Source organism: Ammospiza caudacuta, chromosome 1 (assembly GCF_027887145.1).
Source record: "Ammospiza caudacuta isolate bAmmCau1 chromosome 1, bAmmCau1.pri, whole genome shotgun sequence".
Classification (NCBI taxonomy): Eukaryota; Metazoa; Chordata; class Aves; order Passeriformes; family Passerellidae; genus Ammospiza; species Ammospiza caudacuta.
In genome coordinates, this window is record NC_080593.1 from 52449473 (window position 1) to 52474560 (window position 25088).

Here is a 25088-nt window from a genome sequence, read left to right on the forward strand (position 1 = left end):
GAAGGAGTATGGCTGCCTCAGTCAGGCAGGAGGGATTCAGTTGGGTTCAATAGCACTATTTAGAGAAGACCGGGTAGCATCTAGAATAGTCTGTTACAGAGTTGCTGAAAGATTGTTACATTTTTCATTTTCCATAAATGAAAAATATTTATCTGAAGATAAACATTTTAATCTGAAGATATTTCAAAAGAATTATCTTGAGAGAGTTTTTCTAAAATGCATTACCCTCAGTGTGTGACTTTCTCACAATGTTGCTAGTGCTCCATGGTTACCATCAAAGCTCCTGTCATGCTCTGCAGTGGGATAGTCCTCTTGCTGCTTGCAGCCATGCTAGGACTGGTTCTCACAACGTACATTCTTTCATCAGTGTTTAATCTTGGATTATATATATTTTTTCCTTCATTCTGCTGTCAGTTTACTCTTATCCTGCAGGTCTCTGCAAATGGTGATGGCATGTCCTCTGGTACTTCTATGGTCTTTTGAGTGGTTTCCCCCTTCTTCTCAGTTTTGGAATGAGGTGTTGAGATAATGCCTGATTACCAAGTCTTGTGGGAACATTGTTATTAAACTGTGGCCCATATTCTCTCTTAGAGATTGAATGAAAAAAACAGATGGAATCAATTTACACATAAAGGAAAAAAACCCTAAGTAAATGAACAGGAAATAACCAGTGCCCTTGTATTGCCTTTTGCTCATTTCTGGTTCTTTTCCCTTCATTACTACTCCCCTGTGATGTCAAGTGTGCTTGGTATGTGGGTTTGGGACTTTATTCCTCCCAGCCATGTAAAGTTCCTAACTTTTGAGTCACTGTAGGTGAGGCTGCCTGCATAGCCCATGCCACCTCCTCTGGCAGATGGGTGGACAAGGCATTTTGGACAGTCCTTGTGAAAGATGAGGTAGGGGATCTGCAGGACGAAGGAGAGCTATTGTACAAAAACTCCTGAGATCGACTTCCATTCTTAAACATTGCTGAATCTGGGTTGTCAGCTGTCACTGCAACACTGCTACCCCTGGGGACCTGAACCTCATGTCAGCACTGTCAGCTGGAGTGCCAGAAAAGAAATAAAATAGGGGTTAAAAAGAAAAGAACTGATACATAAACTATATAAAAGAGCAGGGAGAAATAATGAGTTGGAAAACTTTCCTCTAGTTACTATCTTGATGGGTTTTTCCATAGCAATGCTCTCTCCCTGTAATGGTTTTAACCTTTGGTCTATAGTTTGCTTCCTGCCAACATCTGCCAGCAGACATACTTGTGTTGGAAAAGAGGGATTAACCAACCAGTGTAGGATTGGCTCCATACTTCTTTCAGCATTTTCTGCTCAAGGAGAACCTCATAGTGCCTGAAAACGTCTGAAATTCACAGTAAAGCTCACTCAGTAGCTTGAAGATTTTACTACTAAATTTGACCGGGGCTTAAGTATTTTCAGATAATCTCTGATTTACAAAGCCTAAAATTCCAAATGAGGAAACTAGTTTTTATATTATGTCGAATGTCTTTGCAATGGTGGTTTGCAGGTGAGGAAGGCCACCAGATTTCTTAAAAATAGTGCCACCAGAGGAACTTCATTTGGTGGTCTAAGGTAAAATGATGGAACTCTTTAGGCCTACATACCAGAAATACAAGGAAAAAAGAAGTGGAATTTTTATTGCAGTTTCTTGTAAATGAAGAAATATCTGGAGTAGTAACAGCAGACCTTTTCATAAAATAGAAGGTGTGCCCAAATATTTACATGCATGAGCATATAGGTGCATTTTCAATTTCCAATAAAGCCAGACCGTGATCAAGAACCTGGATCTAGCTCTGCAGTTTAGTCTCATCACAGATTCAGCTACCTAAAACAATGGTTGTAGGAGGTGAAAAGCTTAGCTCTAGTTCTTGTTTACTTGCTGCTTCATGCATTCACCAGTCTGCACTTGCAATTTGAAGACTACTGGGTTTGGGGCTTGGGGGAGTTTCTCTCAAACCAAGTCTGCAAACTCTTCTCTTATGTGTATCCACAGCAATTACTTTTTAAAAATATGTACTTCCACTTCCTTGAGTCTAAATACACACTTTCAAAGATCCCTCAAAGAAATGCCTGAGAATGAGACAAAGGGAAAAAAAATCTGCTTGATGTTTGTGTTATGCCTTAGCTTTGGAACCCAGCAGTAGGCAGATTATTAAGAATGGCTTTATTAGTTAAATAGAATTGTTTTAGAGTTTGAATTGAAATCAAGATGTGGATTACCTTACTGTACCAGCTGAAATAGGAGGCTCTCAAATGCCTACAGGAGAATTTCTCTTCGTTAGAAAGATATTTTTCATGCTCATTATTTCTTTTAGAGTTCTTTAGATCAGGAACCACACTGAAATAGTGGAGTCAGAGGTCTGAAAACACTGAAAATGCATTAGGAACAGGGAAGGTGAAGGGGTCATGGCACCTTCAAAATGTCCCGTGAATGATAGACCCCCAGCTCCAGAAGAGGTATGCTGGGTGGCATGTCCTGGCAATGACAGGGAGGACTTTTGTCAGGACACCTTCCTTTAGCTGCATACAAGCCCTCAGCCTCAGGCTCTCTTCAGGGAGGAGCTTCATGCTCCTCCTAAGCCTTTTGGCAGACTGGAGAGGTTGTTTCTTGTGGGAGGCTTTTGTGAGGCACGACTGGGAGGACAGGGGTGAGCTGCAGTGTTAACAGTGGCCAAGTCTGATGGGCAGTTTAATCTATATTGTGTGGGTGTCTCTCCCCAGCTTACTATTTTTGGCTTGTATTGGCTTCACAAAGAGGTAAATCCCACTTCATTGTCCCTTGCCCATCCCATCTCAAGATTTGTATTTAAAATTAAAAAAAAAAAATTAAAAAACAAGAAAAGCTGAATGATGTAATTCAGTACCAGTTGGCTTGGTGCCTGAGCAGATACTGGTGGTTCTGCAGCTGTCATGAAGTTGGTCTGAAGGCACTGAGTCAATATAAGTGTCACATTACCTGCCCCAGGTAACCCAACAGAAATGCTGTCATGTGCCTCTGGCTGACCTGACCCCCTCACATCCTCCCATGGGACTCTTATCATGGGTGATGGGGGAGCCACAGCTTTCCAGTCCTGGTGTTCAAACCAGAGAGCGAGGTGGCAGGGCTCAGCACGACCCACCATGGCTCCAGCAGCAATGTCTCAAGGGACAGCACTACCAGGAGCTTGTTTTCCCTTGTCAAACATCAGGCTATGGCATCTCTTCTTTTTTAATGTATCAAGGATAGGTATGCTGTGGCTCTGGAATGAAAAAGAAGCTGCTGGAAGACTCTGCCTGGTTCTTGAACTGCAAGCCAGTAAAATTTTGTGGCAAGTCAGTTCTTGAGCAAAGGCTAAATAGCAAGACCTGGGTGGGGTTCGCCTCTGCCTTTAGAAGTAATTCAAGTTGTCTGTGAAGGACCAAAGCAATTTTTGGTTCTTTGATGTAAGAACCAGCCAGTTCTTGACAGTCTTGAGTCTTTCTGTGGAAAATAAGTTCAGCAGTGGCACTGACTGAATAAATGAAGAAAATAACCTGAGTTAGAGTTTGTTTCAGAGGTTGTTACACCCTTTTGTGAAATATCTGGATCTGGTAGAATAAACATCACCAGTGCCAACAAGAATAGGGGAAAGAGGAGCTGTTTGCCCCTCTGCTTCCTGCTGGTGTTGTTGCCTCCTTCCCTGATGAGGTTTCCTCCAGCCATTGCTCCCTGCTGCAGGCATGCCTGTACTGCATTGGTGGAGGCTGTTTTCCTCCAGCACCAGCGTCCGTGCTCACAGCTGTCATCTCAGGTCAGCCCTCTTCATTGCTCCATCCAGCATTTTATATGCACTAACCTGCACTTCAAGGGTAGAAAACTGTCTCTGCAATAGGAATGATGAAGACAGACTTGGGATCTTCAACTGTGATTTGGAGAAGAAGAAAAAAGCAAGGCTTGCCTGAAGATGGATCATCAGAAATAAGCAAATTTGACAAGGTAAAGCAGAGCTCCTTATTCCCATGTAATAGTCTGCTTCCCTTATATGGTACCTATAATTCTGGCTCAATAAATAAGCTATGGACACTGAACCTGCTGGGAATTAAAACCTAGGTGGCATGCCCAGGGTAGGAAGGAAATGTAAGCCAGGAGTTTCAGTGTTTGGGCCCATCAGCCTCTGCTAGCAGAGCTGGGGCCAGGAGATGCAGGGGGAGGAAATGGGTGGATGCTCAGTTGCCTGGGCTGTTTGCTAGATTAGGGCATGTCTGTGGGTCTGCCACAGAGCAGTCAAAGTCTGAAACACTAACTCTCCACCTGAGGACCTGTTTCCCTCTATTTTTTTAGAGAACTGCCAAATAGGAAAAAAAAAAAAGAAGTTAAAACCCCTGGATAGGTATTAACCTTGGTTCTCACTTGATGACATATAATCCAACCTCAGTTCAGCCTAGTGCTGTGAAAAGCAAAGATAAATGAAGAGGAAAATTCAAGAGATGAAGAGGAGAAAGAGTAGACCTGCAGTAATAATTTTATTTTCCCCAGTTCATGAGCTGAGAAGGCTGTAGGGGTAGGGGCAGGGTACATATCCATCTTGCTGGTAGGCAGGAGCCACTTCTCCTTTTAAGGCCTCTTTTGTATGTGAGGTGCTTTAATGAACAGTGGGAGTTTTCTACTGGAAAAGACAAAAAAGGAGCTAAGGTCATTTGTACAGTTGAAAAGTAATATATTTTTCTGCTATACTGAAGGAAAGTTTGGACCAAGCCTTCAGTGTTCTTTTAACTGATTATTTCCATATGGACTGACGTTTTATGCTCAAGTAAAATTAGTGCAGCTGAAACCCAAGCAGGTCTTAATTCCTGTACTTGCTGCTACAGAAAATGCATCTCTTTGCATGCACCTCTTTGCAGGCAGAAATTAGTTACATTTTTCTCCAGCTTTATAGTGTTTTGGGGGGAATTTCTTTAACTGCTTAAGAGCAAGCTACTGAAACCTCTCTTGGGCTCTTGAAGGGAGTGGGCCCAGTACCAAATAGGAGCCTTTCCAGCATCCCAGAAAAAATTCTCTGCATATTGTTGATTGTTTCAAGTTTCCCTTTTTTTCTGTATTTAGGATACTAATGAAATTTAAACTAAACTAGGAAATTAATAGAAATATTTACAGTGCAGCTAAGATAATTTGTGGTGTTAACACAAAAATAAACATTCCCAAGAAAGGATTGGAAAGCAGGATTATATCACAAAAAGAAATAGCACATTCTTTTTGTCCCATCTTCCAACCTGTCACTTGTGTTTGTCTCTTTCAAATGCCATGGACTCTTTGGATTTTTTTTAGATTAAATAAAACATACAGCTCTATATCTTTTTAAATATTAGGTCAGCAGGCATAACTGGCTCAATCCATAAAGCAGAAATGAAAAATATAAATATTTTAACAAGCGAGCAGCTGCTGCATTTTCACTTCTAACTGCATATACTATTCTTGAAGGTACTGGGAAGAGAGATAGGGCTGGAGGAGAAGGAGGGCAGAGAGATGGTATGTAAAGGGAGGCTGAAAAAATGCATTAAAATGACACATCTTGAGAGAATCTGTTTGAACAGTGGAGATTTACAAAGTTTTGTCCTACTCCATGGCAACTTGGGTACACAGATCAAACATGTCATAGGAGTAACATGGGGCAGGTGAGCCTTGAGCCAAAAAATTCTAGAGGGAGCAGTGTGGGAGGGAGGGTGATGCTGGAGGACTTTGGAGAATGTGTGCTGCACATGAGCAGCAAGCCTGGCTGAGGAGGGAGGAGAATTTGGTGCCCATCAAGGGCTGCCATGGGCTACTGCTGGTGATTTCCATTCTCTTTTAGAAGAGCAGATAGGTACTTATTCTTTTGGGATTTTTAGACAAAACTTCTATTTACAAGTCCTCCAACATTTGTTAAAGGAAAAACACAGTTTTTTTTTGTTTTGCTTTGCTTTAGGGATGAGGTTTGTTCACCACTTCCCTATGGTTTCCCATGTGTGACCAGAACACTTTACTCCATGTTGACTGGCTGCTTGTTTTCCAACATGCTCTAATATTTACATTTCAATTTTGGGGCATCTTTTAATTTACTTTTGCTTATGTGTCTTGCCCTGTTTATGCTGTGATAGCACTGAACATCCCAACCACTGACATAGTCTCTATTATGTAGAAAGCAAAAACTGAAGCATTGGTGTGAATTTGGTGCTTTGAGGGCTTTTAATGCAACACCAGAAGCCTTAGATGATTTCTAATACATCCTGATTGAGAGGGTCTCAATGGAAATTACAATGTGATACCATGCTGAGACACCACAGATTTCTCATGGCAGCTTAACACATTCTCAGCTCAGCATAATTCTTAAGTCTTGTACCACTCAATATATGCCATTATCTTAGCTCAGTGGGTCTATCTGAATTGACAGATTAATGACAAATTGTCTGTTTTGTTCCATTTCATAGTAGAGCATAGGAATTAAAAAAAAAAAAAAAAGAGAGATGAGCTGACTTATTAAAATAGTAGTCTTTGTGGAAGCCTAAGATCCCCTGCAGCTAGAGAATGTGCATGCACTGAAATGGAAAGCATGCTTCTCCATGAGAATAGTGGAAATATTCTATAGTGAAAACTTCTCCATAGTGAATTAGTGCAGCTGAAACAAGGATTTGTTGCATGCAATTCTGCCTGTGTAAAACTGGGCCTCCACTATCTGCAAGTGAGGCACTTGAGGGGTGAGCTCCTGTTACACTCATTCCTGGAGTGGGGTGCCAGTGGTCCCAGGCATGACCAAGGTCCCCTTAGAAGAGCTGATGCTTAGGCTGATGAGAAAGTACAGCCTTGAAGATCCTGTTCTAGAGCAACCCATGGAAATGCCTATAAGGAAAAAAGGGATGAGGCATGCTTTATTCCAGCATGGCTCATAGTTCCTAGAGCAAGTGAAAGAGCTGTGCTCCACTTCAGATTCAACTTCCTAGGGTGAATGTTGGAACTGTATTCCCCTCTCCACTCTTTTTCTTCTGGCCCATCACACATTGCTCAGGGTAACTTGGTCTGACCCCAGCAGCTGGGTCTGCCATGTTGTACTGCACTGTTGGGGGGCTGCCCGTAAAATATCTGAGCTCCAGGGGGCTGGAGTGGAAGCACATCATAAACAGGAGCATGGATTCTGATTCTCTCTATACCATCCAGCAAGGAGGGGAGAGGGGATCAAAATGGGAAAGCTACAGGACAGGAGGAGATGTCCTCTTCCTGTTACTTTAACCTTTGATGGTACTACTGAAAAACAGGGGCTTTTAACAATTTCTTCTGCTTGTTTTCCTTGCTGTGTTTGTGTGCATCTCTGTTCTTCACCAAAACGTTTGAAAATGATAGCTGGTCATGAAGTCATCTCAAAGCTTTTCATTAGACACTATCAATACCTGACCCTAGGCGGAATGTTACTTGAAGCAGTACTACTGCTTTAAAATGTCAGGTAACTAATTACAAACTCACTATTTCTCCTTAGAGAAGACAGAGGACGAGCAAGGTGGGCACCATGAGGACATCACAATTATTTCACAAACCTCTTCAGCCCCTTCATCTGGGCAGTGCTAGCACTATAAGAGAAAATACTTATCCACTTAGAGATGGTCAGTTCAAGTGGAATTTGTCTTTATTCATTTGTTTGGTTATGTGAATGTCTTTTGTTTTTTTTCTTGAAAGCATTATTTGTTCAAACAAATTATGAGAAAGAGCAAAAAATGGTTCCATTGATAAAACCAAGGGGTTTGGGTTGTGAGAGAAACAACATTCTTGCAACTCCAGAAACTAAAGCAGCTTTTGGGCAGTGAGCAGTAAGCAGGTGGTGAATGTTAAATAAAGAGATCAAGGAAGGGAGCCTGTGGTTAAAGAAAGATAGGGTGAGGCTGGGACACTTCTGCCAGGTTCTGAAAGTGGGCTATCATTGTTTAGTCTATGTTGTGTCCAAGAGGCTGGGTCATTCTTGTGTGACAGACCATCTGCTCTGCTCCCTCAAGTCACAAAGTTAGCAACGTGAGTCCAGAATATTAAGGTTTTGTAAGAACAGGGCTTACAAAAACTTACTTATTTACATAAGTTTCTGTACTCTTTCACACACTTAAAGTTCTTTTGGGCAGTGGATCAAGCAGAGTTTTTGCTGCTGCTTTCCAAGCACGTTTGCTGTCCCTTGAATGACTGGCTTCATCTTTTTACATTTATCTTTCAATTCTGAGCAGTTAATTGTTAGCTGCCTGAACCTAAGAGGAGGCAAGAAAACATCAAAAATCAATACAACTTCAAAAATAAAGCACTTCCCTTACCCATATGGTTCATTGGGAAAAACTGCTTTTTTTTCCTAACACTTTTCTCAGTAGTTTATCTATCCAAGACAGGCCTTAATTTTTTAAATCTAAGATGGCATCTTGAGAGCTTTGGTTAGTTTTTCTGAGATTTATGGTATCTTGAGTAGTATAAATTGTAGGAACATTTCAAAAGAATTGATTATTTGATCTCCTTTGTTTAATACTTGTCCAGGGAGAGCACCTCACTTTGTCTGCTGCCTCCAGGTTTTAGGAATGAGTAGGTTGAGGAGACAGCACACACAAGCTCACCTCTGTGAGAAAACTTTCTAAGCTGGTCCCAGCTGCTGGTTCCACCACTGTCCATTGAAATTGCAGCTAGGATGGGCTTATTCCTGGGGCTGGAAACTCCAGGGTGACTCAGGCTTGGGAGGAAGGTGAGAGGCATGGAGCTGGTTGCCTCACTGGGGCAACCACTATCGATGTAGTGGACAGAGATAGCCATGCTTCATGGCCTGGCATGGCTGGGTGGGAACACTGGAGGGTGATGGAAGAAGCAAATATGCTCCATCATTACTTGTGTCCTTCATGGAGTCATAGAATGTTTGGGGTTAGAAGGGATCTCAGAGATAATCCAGGTCCCACTGCCCTGCCATGGGTAGGGACACCTTCTGTTTGCCTCAAGTCCTATCCAGCTTGGCCTTGAACTCTTCCAGGGTCGGGCAATAGGAATTGTGGCTGTTGCTAAAAGCAATTCATGAGACTGTGGATGTTTAGCATGGCTTTAAATTATGCTCTGTGATCTCCACACCATATTGTTGTCTTGCATTACAGCATGTTACCAGACTCCTTTCTTCTTGCTCTTCCTTTAGTGAATGTAGGAAACTTTCAAAGTTTTATTACTTGCAACAAAAGATGGCAAGCAAAGACATTTGCCTGTGTACTTAAGTCTCTTTTCTGGAGCATGTTTTTTTGAGGGTAACCACTGCTGGTTAGTACTGGTCAAAGCCAAATTGAAGATCCTGTGTGAACTTGCAAATAAGAACATATTTTATTCAATTTCCAGCAGCATTGACATTTGACAATTGACATTTTCTTCAAAGCCCAGTATCCTGGAAACAAGTGATTAAATTACAAAATGATTAAAAAAAAAAAACAAAACTCACAAACCCAAATAAGCCCACCCAAAATGCTGGGTTTAGTCTTCCTGCTTGTAGAGAGTGTTATGAAATGAGACATCAGTGCTTCCTAGGGTTTAAAATGTAAATAAATAAAGCTCTCTCCACATTTGTTATCATACATTTATTTTTATAAAACTCCTTTATGGAGACCTGTTTACTTTGAGACTTCTGAAAAAATCCAGGTGATTGTGGTAAATTATTCAAACACATAGGGTTTTCTTCTGATTAGGCTTAACATGTGTTAATAACACATGTATTAATAATTCCAAAATGTTTCTTAATCCATATAATAGCTTCAGGTTTCTTATTAATAGGTTTGAAACTTTCCCATTTGGAATTAGGTTTATTTAATTATAGTTGGATTAGGCACAGGATTGTGCACTGTGGAGCAGCCTTGAAGGCAAGATTTTTGTCGTGCTTGGTGGTGGTATCGAGCAGGATGGTGAACCAAGCCCTGGCACAATCTCCAGAACTGGTTATTTCAGCATTACAGGGTGTGCAAGCGCCTCTGTGGACTCACTTTTGTGTTACCCCCAGTTTCTCCCAGATTGTTTGTGGTTTGGTGTTCTGTTAGCTCTGAATACACACTCTGATTCCCTGTAGTGCTGGGAAGGAGGTGAGCACACTGAAACTGAGGTGGCTGGGAAGGGGGATTGTTACTGAGGGAACCCAGCCTGGTGTCGGACTTCTTTCCCGGTATTTTTTGGCCAGCTCCAGCCCCGCATAGATGAGAGCAGGGCCTGGCAGCTGTTCAGGGCTAATGTGCCAGACTGTATTTTCCTTTCCCAAATTAAGCATGCTGGTACAGTGTCTGTGAGAGGTAGTGGTTCCTGGCTCCTAACTTTTGCCAAGTTTGGAAATCACTGAAAGCCAGGAGCTACTGTGTGCCAGTGAAAACTGGCTTCATACTGCAGCATGCCAGCTTGGTTTAGAGCATCCTGGAAATGAGGGAGAGCCCTGTGTGAAGGCTCATTTCTAAGATCTTTTACTTTGCCCGTGCTCAGACTTTTCCTCCTCTGTTCCCAGTGAGCTTTAAAATAATTTCTATATTAGCTCACTTAATGGCAGCATACTTCTTTCCTGCTCAGATTTTTGCCTCTGAAATGAGTGTGCAGACGTGATGCTATCTGTCTCTCAGCCCACCACACTGGCTAGTCAGTGAGTGAGAACCACAGCTTCCATCAGGTCTGTCAGCAGGCTGGCTTGCTTTCTGCAGGATGTTGAGGAGATGCTTTGTTCTCAGCTGTTTCCAAATGCAAATCCTGGGACTTTCCAATTCTTATGTGCTTATACTTTCTAGGGGTTTAAAAACTTTTTGTTGCCAAAAACCCCTTTTTGCAGCTGAGGTGCAAGTTTCAGAAGCATTCTCCAGACTGCTGGGGCTTCATCTAGGTGTTTTCCCTTCCTGTCCCCATGGAGTGGTATTTGCAGGCTGTCAGGGAAGGTCCTTGCTGAACCTGGCATAGCAACTCCGCAATGGTTGCAGCTGCTCCCAGGATTCCTGGGTGCTTGCAGATAAACAGTGGTGTTAGTGTCTTAATCCCAGTCTTCTTCAAACCTTTAATTATTTTGAGCTATGTCCCTTCACTTCTCCTGTCCCTGTTAAACATGTGGCAACCAGAAGTTGCTTGGCCAATGCCAATGCTCTCCTGTGACAGTACAGGGCACATGCTCGGGTCTGTGCTGCCTTCAGTGCTCAGGCCAGCTGCAAATGCCATGCCTGGCTGATAAAGCATGTCTCAGGTTGTGCTGCCTTGCTGGTTGCATGGTGTAGCTAAAAACCTTTAAAAAAACCTGAGTTTTTCCTTTGCTTTTTCTTTTAATTTGCCGCTGCTGAGGTATTTGGGTATATCATTTAGCTGCAACTGGTTTCCTTTTATTCAAGGGAGATGCACTAATGAAAAATTATAAAGTGGGAAGTAAGTAATAGTGAGATCACATGAATTTTCCCAGCATGGGAGTTCCCTGAGCAGTTTTCAGGTTAACAAAGCAAAGCTGCTAAGTCCCATTGCTGTTTTTGTAAGGATTCATCCATCCGTTCCCATGTTCTGTCCTCAAACCCTCTGAAGTTTAGTCCAAGCAGGAGCTACCTCTGATGTTCTGAGTTATCTTTTTTCCACGCAGACTTGGTCAGCCTCTTCCATAGCCATTTACAAATAAACACAGGAATCAAATTCTGCTCCATTTACAAGTAGGTCAACCTCACTGATTTCAGTGGGACCGCTGCAGACACAAGTCAGCAGAATATGTGCTCCGTGTTTTCCTAGGTTGTTGGCAGGAGGTGGATTTGTATAAGCTCACCAGAGCAGAGATTGTCCTTACATGAGAAAAACAACACTTAGTACAACAGTCCCTAATTCGGTTTTCTCAGAGGTGCTGCAATAACAAATACACTAGACCCGGCTACCAGCACTTGAAAGGATAACCTCATCCCTAGTTCCTCACCCAGATGTAAGAGGGGGATATATTTAGAATAAAGTCATTTCCCCACTACCACCACATACAAACAAAGCTGTGCAGTTGTAGAAATACTTGAGGCAACATGTGCAACTGATTCCCACTGGGTTTGCTAACTGAGGAGACACACGGTGGGAACAGCTTGGAAGAAAATCTTCAAAGACTGCGTAAGGACAGTAGTGCCTTTGCAGTGAGAGCCCTGCCGCAAACTTTGGCTTTTATAAAACCATTCTGACACTTGTGATCTGAAGGAGAGATCTGAAGCAGCCTGAAAGGGAAAAATATCAAAGACATCCCTTACTTTTCATTCCCCTGTGTGCCCAAGTTTCCCTACTATCCTCCTGCAACTCATTCACCAAAAAATGAGCAGGCTGGGGAAATTCACAAGGTAAAATTCACAGTACCTCAGTTTTGGCCCTTGTGAGAGCCTCAAAGATGCCCTCTGTGAGCTCGATAGCTGCTGGTTATGTTTTGGGGCCCCTAACAGTGATATGGACTCTGAACCAGCCCTTCCCCTTCCCTGAGGCATTCTTCAAGGCAAGGGCAGCACAACAGTCTGAGATGTGAGTGGGTGCTCTGCTTTTGCAAACCTGCTTTTGCAGGTATTTGCACCATTGCCTTCTAAACAGCTTGGGCAGTACCAGAACATTGGCAATTATTGGTAAATACTTTTGTGAGCAGAGGATAAACCATCAAGGGCTGCCTGATTTCTTCCTATACATCCTCCCTAAACATAGGTTGAAAATAGTCATTGATTATTTCCCCCCTATTTATATATCCCCTAGATGGAGTGTGCACAGAAAGCATATATATGACACCTGCTCTCCAAGTAGAATCTGTCTAGGTGGATCGCACACACCTGCCCCATCCCATTGGCAGCCCTCCAAATGTGTCTTTTTCTGCTGTTCTCCTCAAGGTAAACACTCGCTGGTGTTCCATGTAGTATCTCTGTGTGAGATGTGCTGCAAAGTGTACTTCAGCACTGGAGTCTGCTCCCCCCAGCAGAGCTCAGCTGCAAGCAGCAGCGCTGGGTTAAAGTCCCTGCAAATGAGCCCGCTGTTGAAAGCAACTTACACCAGCTGAAAAGATCATTAAATGAGGTGCTTGGGGCTTTCAAATGCCCATGTTCCCAGTGTGCCACTGTGTAGCCTCTCTTCAAAAGGCTGTAAGAGTATTACATGCTAATCCCAATTACATTCAAAATATCCCTGGGTGTTTACCACTGTTACCCTCTCTTTTTCATTCTTAATTGCATTGTAGCTGAATAACTCTGTATCCACATTGGATTATTCATGAACAGCATATTGAGTCGTACTCTTTTTCATTTCACAACAGGGATCTGCTCTTACAGGACTGGTGTAGTCTGAAGCAAGAAACTAATGTCTGCATTTCAAGTCCTTAATCTTGTCACGAACCAAATAACAAGAGTTGTTTGGGTTGGTTTTTTTCTCTATAGGTATGTGGTTTCCCAGTGAGATGTTCAGCTTGTAGGAAAAAACATGGTAAACAAGAGCTATGACCTATCAATATTGGGCTTGGAGATTATTTGAACATCTGTGTGTGTGTGTGTCATATTCTTATATACGCTGATGCTTTGGGAGGAAAATAGTGAGAATATGTAAAATAACACCAACAATAATATAGCAATAACACTAATATATAGGGTGGGTGAGAAGAAACATGCTTTTTTTGGTCTGTCTTGTTAAATACCTAGTTCATTCCTGTGTCACATCACATCCCTGTTGGCTGTTGGATCTCTGTAAAATGCTGCTGGCACTGCTCAGTGCAGCCTCTGTGCTGAGGCAGAGGAATATTCCTTGTTGCTGAAGGCAGGCAAGGTAGCTAGCTGCAGTAGCTTCTGCTGCATCCCTTCCTTGCAGTTATTCTGAAGATAAACTGAATTTCAGTTTCTGCAGCTATTGTAATCTGGCAGGTGCTTCATGGGGTTTTTTCTTTCTTTTTCTTCTGAAAAAACCCAGCTTGCTCATATGTTCTTTTTAAGTTTTCAGCAAATATTCTAAAGCCTGGTTTATCCTTTCACCCCCCCCATTCAATGAAGAGGAGACATAAATACTACTGAAAATAATTGTGCAGGTATTTTCATCAGATGTCCATGCAGACTTGTCTCCCAGAGATTTTAATGAGTGGCACATGTTGGACAAAGAGAATAAACATGTGTACAAGTGGGGGGCAGGCTTTGAAGAATAGAAAGAGCTGTTCTTGGAGTTAGTAATATTAAAATGGATCAGCTTTGATTTTCTTTTATAACTAAGAATAGCCTTTTCTCATAAACAGGATGGAAATTGAAAGTCCAAGAACCTTGCCAGTCATAGTGCATTTTTAGCGTTTGGGGAGGATTTTGGAGGAGGAAGATGGTTTGTTTTATCATTGAATTTCAAGTCCCCAGAGAGGTGGAGCCTTGGATGCAGCAAAGCCAGCAGAGCATACCTGCACTGTGACCTGGGCATCTTCCCACACCGCCTTGGCATTTACTTGAGCCTGTGTGAGGTGGCTGCTGGTAGGTGATGCTCTCAAGACAGGATTTGCCCCTTGTCCCCTTTGTTTTGAGGGTCAGGGGGGATGTTCCTCCTGCCCTGCTCCAAATTAAGTACAGTACAATTAAAACAACAGGGCCACGAGTGCAGGCTTGTGCTGTTGTGCATAACCACGCAGCTGTGAAGCCTGGGGTGCTGAGCTCTTAGGGATATGGGCTGCTTAGGGAAGGATGGAGGGACCATGTGAGTCCAAGCTGCTTCAGCTGAAACAGAGGATTGGAAGAAAGATATTAAGCGGGTTTGCAAGGTAAAGTACCCTGGCTGTGTGCACAAATATAAAATAAAAAGTTTGTGTCAGTGGTTTATTTGGATTCTGCTTATATTTTTTTTGCAGAATATTTAGCACTTCATCCAGATTTTTCTGGATTTTTCCTCTCTTCATCACTCTCCATTAGCAAAGTCCCTTCCTGAAATGTTGCCTGTTGCTTTTCTTTTTAAAAGCACTTTGAATTGAAGGGAAGTTGTTTTCTCTTTTCCCTCTTGCCAACCATGGCTATGTTCCCCCTATCTGACTGGAGGAAACCTTTGCTTCCTACCCAAGCCGACCCTGGGTAACCCTGCTGCAGCTGCTCACACGAAAAGCCTGGGATTCTTAGTGCAGGCTGAAAGGCACATGCAGGAAAACTTTTTTTTTTTTTTCCTGACTAACAAAAACCCACTGGGGAACTGGAAGATTTCCCATTGGTTTAATTATGGAGGTCTAATGAATTGTAAAAGTTAAAGAAGAGGAAGAGTTCTTTAAATTAATCTCGACTGATTTTTTTTTTTTTTTTAATTGAGGGGGTTTCTGTAGCCTAAGCTGGCAGGAGAAGAGGGGATTCTTCAGTGAGAAATATAGAAAGGCTTGTCAATGTGTATTACTACATTAAGCTTTAACCAAAATGAATCAGAAGCAACCAGGGGAGAAGGCTTTATGTGGAACAGACCCATAGTTAAATAACCTCCACTACTTTATTTAAAACATTTCTAAGTACAGTGTATGAGAGGTTGATATGGGCAGTGGAGTACAAGTACAGACAGGGAATGAAATACCAATATAATTTATTGTATGCATGTATTTAGGAAACTGTTTCCAAGACTGTTTTCCTCACCCACAAAGCTGGCTTAGGGAATATTTGCTTTGCCCCCTCTTTCATAGTCACCTACTGTAGTTTCCACCTCCACCCTGTGCCTGTACAGCTGTTTGTACTTAGGGCTCTACTGGAAATCAGGTCTCTGATTCTTTGGTCAGAGTAGTTAATTTGTGTTTAAAACATGAATAAGATTAGGGTGGGGGAAGTTGGGGTCTTTCAGGAGAGGCTAGAGGACAGCCCAGTGCATTTTTGGTAACTGCTGGAGAAAACCAATATAACACTAAAGCAATGTGGGAAATCCTGTCATGTCATGGGTAACTCTTGGGATATTAAATCCCATTTACCACCTCCCAAAATAAGCACAAACTGAAAGCCCCAGACCCCTCTCAGAATCCAACTAAGTGGTCAGGTATGGACTGGAAACTGAGGAAGGTTTTCTAATAGTAGCCAAGTGGTTTTGCTGCCCAGGCCAGCATGATTATTTCTTCTCTGCTTCTTGCTCCCCCATGCTCCTGGTGTATACAAACATAGACTTTCAGGCTGTGCTGCCTCTTCCTCTCCACATGCAAAGAGTATCAAGCCAAGCATACCAGCAAAACAAGGTCGGTCAGATGAAATACAAATGTTTTTTATTTTGCACTTGTTATAGCTGCTGCCTATGGATGGAAGGATTTTCATGTCCCAGTATCCTGTGACCTACTTAGAGAATTGGAATAGCTTATGGTTGCAGTTCATTAGAGAAAGGGATTCTAATATCTAGAGGAACATGATGACTAATACAATGTAATTTGTATAATAGCCGTCATATATACATCAATCTTGTCTCTACACTGGTGTTTCCATGAATGCCTTTAGTATGTCCTGCTCTCTCAACAGCACTTAGCATTTATCCAGTGTCTTCTGCTTTCTGAGATACAGGGCCATTTATGCATTTATACAGCCATTTAAAAACAGAGCCAGGGGCCTTTGATGTTAAGTGTACAATGCCTATGTAGAAAGCTTGTCTCTGAGTAAGTTTAGTCAAAAGACTGCAGTTCAAGTGGCTGCTCTTAAAACATGTCATTTGCCCTTGATAATTTCATGATAATGTGATATCTATAGCAGTTCCTGTAAAGAGCGTTGAACATGGCTAGATGATATGACAGTAAAATTAATTTAAGGCAAACTGCAGAGTTTTCAGAAGGGCTGACTAGTTATATTGTGTCTCTGGCAGAGCTTGGCAGAAACCCTGCAAGGTTTGCTTGGCCATGCAGCCTGCCAGCTAATGCCTGCTCTTGCTGAAAGCATGTTAGATCCAAATTTTCTTCTGTTTTTGCTTTGCTTTGTTGCTAGCAACAATTTCAGCAGTGATGAAAGAGAAAGTGCTTAGAGAGGAGTTTCTTACAACAAAGCCAAGTAATCCCTCTTGGGCTTTGACTGTCGTGAGTTTAGCCCTGGTGCCACTTGTCCACATTTCACCCTTGGTGGGATTGTTCTGGTGCAAATACTTGGAGTGTTATTTTTGGCAAGTTTGTTGCATTTTCATTTAAAATAAATCAAGCAAATGCCTCTGCTACACATCAGAATAGCCTTGTCTTTGATCTTGGTCAGAGTTGAGAAGTGCAAGGGGGAAGGAAATGGGGAATCGATGAGAATAGTGTTTTTCTTGCATGTATTATTTGATATTATTCATCTCTCTGGTATGAAGGAATGTTGCTTTAGGCTGCAGCAGCTCTATTTTCCAGGCAGTACCTTGTGTATGCCAACACCTGTTTTTATTTCAGATAATTTCTGCTCCGCTGTTCCCGCCTTCCTTCCCCCTCCTTCAGAGGAGGCGAAGGTCGGGCAGAATTGCCCTTCCCCTTCACTGGGATTAACTCTCCCAGCCTGTTAGTTCACCGGGACCTTTTCCAAATCCTTAAAAGGGTTATTGGCAGAGCTTGAGCTGGTGCAAATCAGCCCATCACCGTTGCTTCTCAGTGGCCCTCTGCCAGGCTCCATGAGCTGAGGGCAGGCCGAGCAGCCCGAGCGATTCCTTATACCTCATTTCACCTTGCCCTTGTGTCTGAAAAAGGGTTTAATTTGCAAAGGAAAGATGCATGGAAGAAGAGGGGACGTAAGAATGAGTCTGTTCAATGCTGTGTGTGACTCCGCACCTTTTCTTACAGAGAGGCATTGCCACAGCCAGAATGGAGTAAGGCAGCGGCAAGGAACAGCAACTGAGCTACCAGGCTTTTGGCTGTTTGACTGTATGTGGGGGATCAAGCATTTTGGTGCTGTTAGATGCATTAAAAAGGGGGGGAAAAAAGCTACCTAAAACCCCCCTCTTCTTACCTCAAGTTTAGATACGCTGAGGGGAAGATTTTTACTCTTGTCCAAATTAAGTTGAGGCTACTTTCTGTCTGGGTGCCCCTGTGGCTTTGCTGTCCCTGGGTGGCTGTCCTGGGGTAGCAGAGGTGGTGAGCACTGGATTTCCAGCCCTTATGGCTGGCTTGATCCATTACTTGGTAGCCATCAGTCTGCAGGATATAGCCAGGCATCAGCCAGCCCAGCTGGCTCTGCTGCAAGGCAGGCTCACAGGGAGGAAGGGCAAAGACCAGCAGGGTTTAGTATAATAAACTATCCCAGGGAAGCCTTTCAGGGAATGGTGAGTGAGAGCCCATTGTGGCTGTCTTTCCCACAGGAAAGAGAAGGGAGGATACTAACCACCTTCGAGGAATGTGTTTAACAGATTGCAGGAGCCCATGTTGCTGACAACTGCAATTGCAGTTCTGGAATCAATACAGTCCCAGAAGTTTGAAGTCGCTTGACAAATTGCTTGTGAATGAAAATCTCTCCTAGATAAAGTAATACATTTTCAAGCAAACACTGGGCTTAGGAAGAAAAATAACAGTGAACAAAATTCCCCACTGCTGCTTTGATAGCCTCATCCTGTTCCCAGCAAATTACAACCTGGCTGACACTGTGAAAGCAGTGAGTGAAAGTCTGGCTGTTCTCTGCTATCATCTTAACAGAATCAAGGGTTGTTTGGAGCTGAGTGTGCTGTGAGCCTCTGCAAGCATCCGGTGCCTGCTATATAGATGTCAAAAGCAGGCTGGAAGGTTCCAGACTGATATTACATTCTGCACTATTCATGAGTAAAAGTGAACCAAGCACACGGGAGAGAGATATTTTAGTTACTCCAGCTTTGAGAATGGATAGCCCATTCTTCTGGATTTTATTTGACCTGGGTAATTTTGCACCACAAAATAATCCTGTTCCCAATATTCTGTTGCCATTTACATTTATGCATTATTCCCTTCCAGGGTGTTTGGAGAAAACCTCTGTGTAACAGAGAGTCATAGTGTGACGTTTTCGCTTTACCCCATCCCTACAAGCTGACTTCAAGCAACAGCAGAGCAGCTGAAGGAAGAACTCACTGTGTCCTGTATTTGCAGAGCTCCCTCCTTCCCCTTGTATATATTAAAATTAGCAATGGGTGGGGGAAAAAAAAATCACAGCAAATAAACTCCCTTAATTGACACGGAGTTTCCGTGCCACTTAGCATAAACACGGTGGAAGTAGAGATTTGCTGGCCCTCAAGTTCAGCCACACTGCATGGTTGGGGAATCCCACAAGGTGCAGGGATTGTTTTGGCAGGAGAGTCCAAGTTTATGAAGCTGTGAGCACCCCTGATGCCACAGGAAGAGCTCCAGCTGAGGGAGGCCAAGTAAAACAAAACTCACTGGCCAAGCAGTGCGGCTCCATACTTAATTCAACATGACATAGGTTCTGGAGACCAGTAGTACTTCAAACATAGCAGGCTGGCTGGGAAACATAAATCTGGGCTTAAATTTTAATGTCACCACATTTTACAGTTGAGTAGGACTGGAATATCATTCTTTGAACCAAATATCAAAATCTTTAGCCAAAGAATAAATGCTGCCGTGAGGACTTTCCCATGAAGAGTAAAAGCTGAATGGAAACTATTTTTCTTATTCCAGGTGTTACATTGGCATAAGCTACGGGAAGACTTTATAGTCACATTGAACATATGGTTGGGGAGATATGAATCAATGCATATTTTAAAATCATAACGTTTAGTCCTGAAGCACAAACTAGAATTTAGTGTGTTCAAGCACAAAAGCTTTAAATGGGAAAAAAAAACCTTATAACCTAATTATCACATGAGGACAGCTTTTGATCCTTACATTGATGGGAGGAATTTTTTGTTATGAGCATCATTTCAAGGTTGCTGGCTGATACTCAAATGGCATCCAGAGCCCATGCAGGTAGTTGCTGCCAGTGTGTTTAATCATAAATGTAGGACATCCCACCTGCGTCACCAGAAACCCATCTGTAATAGAGCAGGTATTTTAAATATCCGTTCTGATCTCTAGCAGTAAATGCTCAGCAGCTTATGTGCCAGGCTGTGTTGCAAACATGTGAATTTACATTAGTAAAAAACCTATAGTGAGTTAATGCCAAATTTTTTTCTTTTGTGGATTTTGAAGATTGTTTCGGCTTCCAAAAACCCTCCAAAGCTTCTTACATGAAAGATTTAAGTGATAGCTACTTAATTTCTTCACCTAAAACTGCTTCCAGGGATGTAGTGCCAGTTCATTTGTGTAAGTCTTTATTCTGACTGTGGTTTGTCCAACACAGTGTCTTCTCCCAGGTATTTTCAGACAATTTCATAACCTATGTGATGGCCATACAGTGCTGAACTAGCATTTGATGTAAGTTGTGGACCCTGCCAAAGAATCCTTAAAAAAATAAGTCCTGAAAATTTTTTGTGTGGTTAGCTTTCTTCTAAGAGCAAGTAGTTTTATTTAAATATTTTTATAAGTCAAAATGTAGAAGCTTGAAGACATTAGAAGTGATTTTAAACATCTGTGCTGGGACACAGGCTAATATGACTCCAGAATCAGACTAGCTTGAAAGAAATGGGAGGCAAAGCAGCCATTGGGAGCTATAATGGAGGAGAAAGTTACGATGTACATTTCATGTGACAAAATCTTTCCTGGTGTTACCCACTAAGAGCATCCTCATTCTCCACTTGCCCTTACCTTGAGCTGATAAATGCCACCCCCTCACTTGTACCTGCCATGCTCTGCAACACTGGAGAATTTAAAAATAGCCTGGCAATTAAAATGGTTTAGGTTGGGTTGGATTTTTTTCCTCCTTTTGGAGCCAGACCTGTTAGTCCGGTTCACAGAATGCGGCTGCTGAAACAGTTGTGCTGGCGCAATGGAGGGGGTGGCAGACAGACAAACAGACAGACAGACGGCGTGGCTGGGACAGGAAGGGATGGAGGACCAGGCGACCAGAATGTATGGCTGGTGAAGAATCCAACTGAAAAGCCACAAGCAGCATATTCTCAATTTCTCCCTCTGCTCCTTCTCCTCTTTGGATCTCTTTATGAAGACCCCTTACACCACCACGCCGTCTGGGCTGCACATCCAAGCATTTGTCTCTTTCTAGGCTTGATGCAGGCTGATATTAGGTAGGGGGTGATCCATTTTCACATGCTTCCCAAGCCACTTACCTACAGAGTATCTGAGGAGAGCTATTTACAAGAACCACCATGCCTATTTTCATACAAATTAGCCACGAGCCTGGAACTTGTGATGAATCTCAAACAGACTTTTCTTTGTCCTGTTGGATGGGTTTGAAAAGAAAATTTATGGGTTTTGAAGTTAGTGCAGTGAATTAGCAGCTGCTTGTCCAGTTTCTGCTGCATAATATTGTCGTGTTGCAACAGGTTTGTCCTGGAGTCGAGAGGCACTGGTATGCAACCAGGCTTCCACAATGCTTCCCCAAATCCTTCCCGGGCACTTTTTCATCTGGAAGTGAGTGTATGGTGGTGAGGGAAAACCTCTCTCCCCTCCCCTTCCTGAGTCCCCTCCTTTTGTAGCTTGAATGTGCCCAAAGCATGTTGAATTAGCACTGAATTTCTGGTATGCAAGCAGAAAGTTCTGAACAAAACACAACCCTACTGTAGGTAGCCTCTGCTCACTTTGTTGCATGTGTTGATGGAGTGTGGGAAAACAGATGGACTGAGCTTTACCAAATGCAATTTGAAAAGCATGCAAGCATGTAGGAACGAGTGGCATAGGCAGCTATTAATACTTTAAACACTGGAGTTGTAGTTAAATAAGACAACTTTTCTTTTTAAACAAATGCCAAGGGGTTTTTTTTTCATAATACCACTAATTGTTAGAACACACTTGAAAGGTGTTTAGCTTGCTCCAGCCACTTCATAATGGCAACCTTTCCTACTATAAAAACCAGAGGGAATGAGGCAGACTTGCCCACACAAGCTCTTCTTAATTTACTAGTCTGTAGTTTGTTTTTTTGCTTCATGATCTCACCAGTCTTTCACATGGCTCACAGTCTGTGTGCTCTGCTGCAGTCATGCACCGACAGGGGTTTGCACAGTTCTCTAGCAATTTGTTAACTTTCTGTAGCTGAGCCTGTTCAACAAGATGAAATGAGATTTCTGCCCCAGAGTCTCCTCCCTGTGCTGCAGCAGGTCTTGCAGGAGGTTGACGAGGTTTTTAGGTCAGCTGGTTATTTCACAAATGCTCAGCTCTGGAGGAGAAGAGCTATGTCCCTGCAGCAAAGCTGGTCACCTCTGTAATAAAGTAGTAATATCATCAATGAGTACTTTGCAAATAATAGCAAATCCAGTTTTGATTCAACTCTTCTGTGCCTGGCTCTGCAAAGATAGGGGGAAAGTGAATTACTTACCCAGCACTGTGCAGGAGGTGCACGATGGGGCCCAGTCTAGTGCACAGAGGTAATGTTTCCTCATCTAGATCATTAACTGCAGCATTTTAGCTACTTTTTTCCTAGGGTTGCTTAGAAAGAGGTGTTTCTTAGCTGTGAGAACAGTGAGAGCTGTAAGAACATTGGCACAAGATGAAAGTGGTGTTTGATGAGATTAAAGTGTTGGGCATGAAAAACAGCAATGCTTTGAGTTGGGATAGAGATAGGCACAGGCTTGGAAAAAGAAGCAGAAAGGACAAGGGTCCTCAAATGGCTGGAGGTAACCATGCTGTGGCAAGCTAAATGAAAAATAGAATCCTGCTTTTTATATTGTGCAACATACTTCCATTGCAGAATTGGAAACACTGGATGAGACTATGGCTTTCCATGTTTTAGACTTCAAGTTTGCTATTTAACATTCTGGTTGACACCACGTGGCTTCAGTGGGAAAGCATTTATAGTGGGTAAATAAATAAACCCAATAATCTTTAACTACCAAGCCCAGAGTCTTCATGGGCTAGTGGTGATAAAGCAGTGGAAGAGCAAGAGAACTGATGTGTGATGAACAGCACATCAGGCCTTCAAGACAGCAGGCATCAAAGTGCCACACTGCCATTGGAATGACCAAGCAGTTGGTATATGTATAAACCATGGCTTTGCCCAGGCTGTTGGTCCCATGTTGTTATAGTCGAAAAACTCTGATGTTCAGTATGGTTTGTGAAAGAAATCTTCTGCTTTGGAAAGAACAGACAGAAGAGTTTTGTACCATGAAAGGTCCCCAAAATGTTTCAGGGTGTTAGGAGCCCACTGTGCCCCAGATCTGACTTCTTGTTGTGGAGAAGAGACAGGTTGAGGTTTCCCATGGTATTGGCAGTAATGCAAACTATGAGGGGTTTTTGACATGAGCAGACATCAAAAGAAAGGCAGTCCTGCAAATTGTTCCTACCTTGCTATTTCATCAGGCATCTTTATCTTTTGCCCTCAATAATCTGGAAAATGTGGTTTATTCAGCTTTACAAGGTATGAACTGTTTCCCAGGGGATTCTGGGCACCTATGCCTCTCATTGAAACTTTCAGATATATTAGTGTACTTTATTTGATAAAGCAGACTGCATCTGCTTTTTTTACTGCTTTGTTGGGGTTTTCTTTGAATTTTTAAAATATTGTTTCCTAGAGGTAGATGTGCAAGGCACAGTTGTAAAGCTTTTCTTAGCAGCTATCGCAGCCTGATGCTAAGAAGCGGAAACATTTCAGACTTGTGCTCCCAATTTATAGCCACAATTCTGGACTCACAGGAAACCTTAGTACAGAGTGAATGAAAGGACTACAGTGACCTTCTGCATGTCTTCCCCTTCTGGTTTCATATTCAGAAACTCATTTCACATTTTACATTTCTATCCTGTTTCTTAGATTTCCATTTGCATCATTCTGGTAATAGCATCACTTGGTAAAAAAACTGGGATTGGGATTCAGCTTCATTTAATAGAATTATCCAGATAAAGCAATGACAATCCCTGTGAAATTGGATACCTTGCCACTGCTTCTGGGGACTGAGAACGAGGAAAGAAAATGTGGTGATCAGATCGCTTTATACTAGAAACTAGAGTGAAATTCATGTTCTTTCTTTCATTCATTCATTTTTGGTCAGTTTCCTTAGTTACCCAGACTAATAGGGCTCAATGGAGTACATTATTTTCATTTATATGAGAATAGAGGTAAATGCATTCAACCAGAAAAATTTTATTGTTAGCCAGTTAAACAACCTGGTTTTGTACTTTTCTCCCTTTCAAAGTTACTTCACTTTAGCAGTATATTGTCAGGAGTACTCTGTGCACTTAAAAGAAATTTCATTCATATGAATGCAGAGCCACACAAAACCTTCCCACCTTACTGGTGAGCTGCCCTCTTAAGACTTGAGTGAGTGTCCCTTGCTTGGGGATGTGTAATAAAATTAGAACATGGGAAGTCTCTGTTTCCTTTTATTTGTCTTGCATTGAAATGTTTGCATCAAGGACCTAAGAGTTTTGCTACAAATAATGTCTCTTTTTGAGGCCGTTTTTCCCAAATTTGCTTATGCCTTCTCTTTGTGGTGATATTTTCTATTCAAAACCCCTACTTCAGTCATGGTGGGAATGTTCCTTGAATAAATGGACTGTATGATCTAGGTGTAACCCTTTCTGATAATCACTTACCATGGGATAACAAACACCAGCCCTTGTACTGCACTCAGCCATGACAAGCGATTTCACCTTTACGGACAATTTTCAACAGGTGCTATTTCAGAGAAGACAGGAACTTGAAAATGGCACAGGAAAAAGTAAAAGCTAGCCCTTACACAGATTTGGTATTTAATTGCAATGTCTCAGCCAAGACATTGACAACTGATTTGTAGTGTGTTTATGGTCTGGACCCATCATTTTTAGGACAGTTTCTTTCTCAGAGCAGCCCTGAAGAGCTTTGGGTCTCCCTGAAGGGTTCAATAACAGCACAGGCCATTGCTTTTCTGTATGCTGCTGGAGTCCCTGGGTGAGGCTTTGCCAGTGTCAGGCACACACAGGAGCTGGTAGAACAGTCTTGTTTCTGAGAGGACTTTACCTGCCAGCTCTTTAGGGGGGAAACCTCATCACAGGAGAAAGACTGAAGCCAATGTGCTGTATTGGCTTGAGGCTATCCACCCTCACAGGGATGGGTCTCACAGCTCCTGGAAACCTCATGAATGTGTTTGCAGGGTCTGGTACCACATCTACTGCTGAGGTGGAACAGGAGGAACCATGTAACAGCTATTCTAACAGTTTAACACCAGCCACTGCTTCATCATCGATATTT

At 42.5% G+C, this 25088-nt stretch overlaps 1 protein-coding gene across 1 annotated transcript in view; it reads left to right on the forward strand.

Moving 5' to 3' along the window:
• EGFR (epidermal growth factor receptor) overlaps positions 1–25088 on the forward strand; it is a 158111-nt gene that overhangs the window by 37452 nt on the left and 95571 nt on the right. The gene's annotated exons all lie outside the window — the stretch shown is intronic.